This window comes from Oryctolagus cuniculus, chromosome 19, assembly GCF_964237555.1.
Source record: "Oryctolagus cuniculus chromosome 19, mOryCun1.1, whole genome shotgun sequence".
Taxonomy (NCBI): Eukaryota; Metazoa; Chordata; class Mammalia; order Lagomorpha; family Leporidae; genus Oryctolagus; species Oryctolagus cuniculus.
Window position 1 is genome coordinate 39,634,828 of NC_091450.1, and position 5,156 is coordinate 39,639,983.

General features: G+C 55.9%; 1 long non-coding RNA gene across 1 annotated transcript; it reads left to right on the forward strand.

Annotated features, from left to right (window-relative positions):
• Positions 1-537: 537 nt before the first annotated feature.
• LOC138846974 (uncharacterized) lies at positions 538-4,537 on the forward strand. Its single transcript, XR_011384525.1, has 2 exons — positions 538-2,887; positions 4,218-4,537. It is a non-coding gene; the product is annotated as an uncharacterized lncRNA (long non-coding RNA).
• The last annotated feature ends 619 nt before the right edge of the window (positions 4,538-5,156 follow it).

Sequence of the window (5,156 nt, forward strand, 5' to 3'; positions counted from 1 at the left end):
GCATGTTGTGGGCACACTAAATTGCCACGTAGGCCCTCCAGGAGAAATGTCCAGTAGGCAGTTAGACACGGGAGGCTGTAGCTTGAGGAGAAAGTGCGACTTGGAGTCAGCACACTGCTTGTTCTTGTCTGTGCAGCCCAGAAACGCTGAGCTCATAGAAGTGCAGCGTGGGCGAGTGGTAGGTGGTCGGCGGAACCGGGAACAGTCTGGGGGAGGCAGGCGTGGACAGTGTGTGGACACAGGGGAACTGTGGCGGAGGAGAGATAACTCCCAATGTTCTGAGGCAGGATGGGCTAACAATGGTTGTTGACGATTGTATTTTTCAAAACACATAGTAGAGAAGATGTTGAACTTTCCCCAACCCAAAGAAATGAATGTTGGTGGTGATGGATACCCAGCTACCCTCGTCTGCTCATCACCCACTGAACACATGCGTTGAGATATCTGTCACATAGGTACTGTGTCGTTAAAAATTGAAAACATGGTGGCTCAATGACGAATGGGTAATACGTACGCCATGTGACAAGAGATGACTACTGAGCGCTCCACCCAACGGGGCGGGGCGGGGCGGGGCGGGGGGGGGGACCCCGCAGAGTGTGGTTCAGAGCGGAAAGGAGTGAGCAGTGGTGCCGGGTGCCACTTGGAGGAGTTGAGTCTTGGGAAAGCAGGAGGGGCACCAGCTGAGAGTGACGTCAGGCAGGGGAGGGGAGGGTGGGAGGCAGGGTGTTGTCCGCTTGCCGGGCCTGGAGTTTGAAATCATAAACTTGAGTGGAGGCCGGGCCGCAGGCGTGGGTCTTGCCCCAGGCACCTGCTCACATGCAGAGAGTGGAGCCAGAGAGAGAGAGAGAGAGAGAGCAGAGTGAAGCTTGGGACCGAGATTACGGAGGGGTGGGCACGTTGGTGTTGATGCGGCCCGGGCTGCAGCTAGAGGAGGGTCAAGACCATCGAAGGGGAGTGTCCAGGAAACTAAGTCTGGATGGGTCATTTCAGGAGACGTCAGCAACAGGTGGTGGCCTGGGGAAGGGGGCAGTGGGAAAGACAGGTTCTTTTTTTTTTTTTTAAAGATTTATTTATTTATTTGAAAGTCAGAGTTACACAGAGAGAGGAGAAACAGAGAGAGAGAGAGAGGTCTTCCATCCGATGGTTCACTCCCCAATTGGCCACAATGGCTGGAGCTGTGCCGATCCGAAGCCAGGAGCCAGGAGCTTCTTTCAGGTCTCTCACGTGGGTGCAGGGGCCCAAGGACTTGGGCCATCTTCTACTGCTTTCCCAGGCCACAGCAGAGAGCTGCACTGGAAGTGAAACAGCCGGGTCTCTAACCGGCACCCATATGGGATGCCAGTGCCTCAGACTAGGGCATTAACCTGCTGCGCCACAGCGCCGGCCGCAAGACAGGTTCTAAAACCTTCGGAGAGGGCAGAGTGTGATGGCAGGTGAGCAGAAGGCTGTGGGAGAAAGGGCAGAGAGGGCTGACAGCACGTGCTTCCCCGGATGCCATGAGGAGCCATCGTCGTTTGCGTTTTGCTTCAAGTGGAATGGAGAGGACAGAATGCTGTGTGCGGTCCGGAGTGTGCTACGTCCAGGACAGCACAACGGGCCTTTTGGCAGCCTTCGGTTTACCTACGATCTTCACCCTGCCCTCGAGCGGGTGAGTGCCCAGTCTTCTGGGGGTAGTACTCAGAGGCTGGACCCTTAGTCCAGCTGTAGTGTTTGGAGGTGGGGTCCGTGGGCAGTGATCATGGGGTGGAGCCCTCATCGTTGGAGCCGCTGGCTCTATCAGAAGACACAGACACTAGCGCTTGGGCTCCTCCCACGTGGGAGACTCGGAAGAAGCTCCTGGCTCCTGGCTTCACATGGGCCCAGCTCCGGCTGTTGCAGACAACTGGGGAGTGAACCAGCGGATGGAAGACCTCTCTCTCTGTCTCTCCCTCTGTCTGTAACTCTGCCTCTCAAATAAATAAGTAAATATTTTAAAAAAGGAGGAAAAAGATGAAGGGCTGCTTACAGAAGAGGGTAAGGATGAGGCCGTGGGCTTCAGAGGGCACGCAGGATGGAGGGGCTTAGAGTGGACAGGGTGGCCAGGTGGGAGAGCTTGACGAAGAGACAGCTGCGGTCAAACGTGGCCCCCTGAAGGTCTCGGCGTGGCAGTGCTAGGAGAACGCTCGAAACCACTCTAACTGGAGTGGATGTTCTCCCGGACACGGCTTGTTCTGAAGCCCCCTCCTCTAGGACTTGCCCTTCCCTTCACCTCCTGCCGCGTTCTGCCGCAGCAGGAGGCCCTCGCCAGATGCCGCTGTGTGCTGCGGCCCTCCCAGCCTCCAGGAGTCACCCGGTCTGAGGCGTTCTGTTGGAGGAACAGACTGAGACGGGAACTCAGCAGGAAGTGACACCGGAACAGTCTGAACCGTGGAACGCGGACATCAGGCTGCTGGCTCCTTCCCCACGGTGGTCCTCTCGGGACAAGCGGAAAAATCCGTCCCAGTTACAGCCACCTCGTGGGACCGTTCTCATAAACCATCTGTAACGTGGAAGCTCGCGGGATTGGAAGGGCTCGGTGACCTTGGCACGAAGGCCGGGATCTTCCCGGACCCCTGAATCTTGTTTCCTTGGTGTCAAATCCAAGAGAGGTGGGATCGAGACGCCTGGGGTTCCTCCGTGGTGAAACGCGGATGGTTCATTATCTCCTGCCCTCATTCTTGCGGGGATGGTGTGGGACTGTGGTAGTCATTTGTCCAGATGTTGGACTGTGAGCCTGGAAGACACTGTCCCTAACTCTGCATGTGGCCTGGAGAGGGCGACAGAGGGCCGCTCTCCCGGCGCAGGCTGCCTGCGTCTTCCCTCTCGCGTCTCAGGCCTCCCTGCCCCGGGCCGGCTGATTCTAGCTAAGGTAGGAAAAGGCTCAGAGACGCGAATTTCCCAGTTCCGTTGGTCCTCAAGGCTTTCTCTTTCTGCTTCCCCTTCCCCCTGGCAAGGTCGGTGGGAAGACTGCTGGCCTTTGCAGTTCTGGAAACTGCCCTCCCCCCCCCGCGCGCCCCGGGAGACTTCAGCACGGAAGGTGGGCATCTGAGAGTAAAACAGCACATGGTTTTTCCACTGGGATTGTTGCCCATCACGGGGATCAGCGAAAGGAATCCCCTGGGCTGGCAAAGGAAGCGATGGCGGGGGTGTGCAGGACAGAGTCCCAGTGGCTGGGACAGCCAGAGAGGGAGGGGTATAAAGAGCTGTGTCCAAACAGGAAGGGCTTTGGTGGTGCCACGAAAGCCCCTGGACATGCAGGAGCCAAGGCCCAGGGGCCAGGGTGTGCGCAGCGGCCTGCAGGCTGAGAGCATGTGGACAGTGGGTGTGATATCGGAATTTGGGGTGCCATGGGATATCCCCATGTGCTTATTAGTAAGTTCCCCATATTAGTAAGCCCATGTGGGTTCTTGCCTAATATTCAGAGAGGAATTCTGAGTGCCAAGCAGAGAGCAGGCCAGAAGCCACGTGCAGCAGGCGCCTTGAGCAGCTATCCACCGCTTATCACGAGCAGCGAAGCAGAGGCAGAGAGCGACTTTGGGGCGCTCTTGCCTGTTACGTGTTTTCAAAGGGGAGTGGTGACATGGTCTAGTGGGCAGGTGGGCGCCCAGGTGTGGCAGGTGGGCATGATGTCACAGGGGTGTGGTGAAGGCGTGGTCTTCGAGCTCCCAAACTTGACCAGTTTTAACCCGTGTGCCTGCCCACCTCAGGAGCATCAGGGGGCGCCCCTGTGGGCAGGTGACTTGAGTAGCCAAGCCCTCCCTCCCCTGCCCGCTGTGCAGTTCAGACACACCTGGGAAGAAAGCAGGGGACGGAGGGCGCTGCATGGCCATGGTCCCTGTATCGGGAGCTCAAAAGGGGGAATTAAGTCGAGCCCTGAAGCAGTGGAAAAGTGGAACGCTCTGCACAAAGGAGTGTGTGCACTGCGATTCACAGAGGGCTCTGAGATGGGGTCTCGAGGGGCAGAGGGAGCAGGAGGACCCCAGCTGATAGCGGCACGCGCAGGTCTCCCCCAGGTGTTGCCGCCAAGGGCACAGCCTCCCTCTGAGAGCCACGGAACAGCAGCCAGAGAGTCAGAGGCCCGGCCGCTGCACACCCCAGGCCTTTGAGCAGGACCACCACAGTGTTTGCACGGTCACCTAATCTAGTAATATGTATTTCTTTAGACTGATTTCTTTTTCATTAAAATAATTTATTTCCAGGCCCGGTGCTGTGGTGTAGTGGGTAAAGCCGCCGCCTGCAGTGCCAGTATCCCATATGGGTGCCAGTTTGTATCCTGGCTGCTCCACTTCCAATCTAGGTCTCTGCTGTGGCCTGGGAAAGCAGTGGAAGATGGCCCAAGTCCTTGAGCCCCTGCACCTGCGTGGGAGACCTGGAAGAAGCTCCTGGCTTTGAATCGGCGTAGCTCCAGCTGTTGTGGCCAATTAGGGTATGAACCAGCGAATGGAACCCCCCCGCCCCACCTCTCTTTCTCTCTGTGTGTAACTCTGAATTTAAAATAAATAAGTCTTCAAAAAAAAAATGAAGTACATGTACTCATGTTTTAAAAAGTAATAATTTCCTTCCAAAGGAAATATTACTTTGTTACTATAAAAGGAATCAAGTGTAGCTTTCCACAGTCAGAAAGTAACCATAAACATGGAGTTCAGTGAAATAACACAGTATTCCTGCATTTCATTTATTTTAAAATTTTTATTTGCTTTTATTCGTTTGAAAGACAGGAAGAGAGAGAGAGGGAGAGGAGCCAGTCCATCTGCTGATTCACTCCGCAAATGCCCACAACATCCAGGGCTGACTGGGCCACGCCGAAGCCAGAAGCCCAGAACGCAGTCCAGGTCTCCCACACGTGGGTGCAGGGATCCATGACCTCAAGTCATCACCTGCCGCCTCCCAGGGCGTGTGTGAGCAGGAGCTGGAAACAGAAGCAGAGCCAGGCCGACGGAATGTGGGGGTCCCGGGCAGCGGCTTTATTTTTTTAAATTATTTACTTATTTGAAATTCAGAGTTACAGAAGAGGGAGAGGAGAGAGAGAGAGAGAGAGAGATCTTCCATCTGCTGATTCACTCTCCAAACGGCCGCAACGGCTGGAGCTGAGCCATGCTTAACAGGAGCCAGGAACTCCACACAGGTCTCGCATGTGG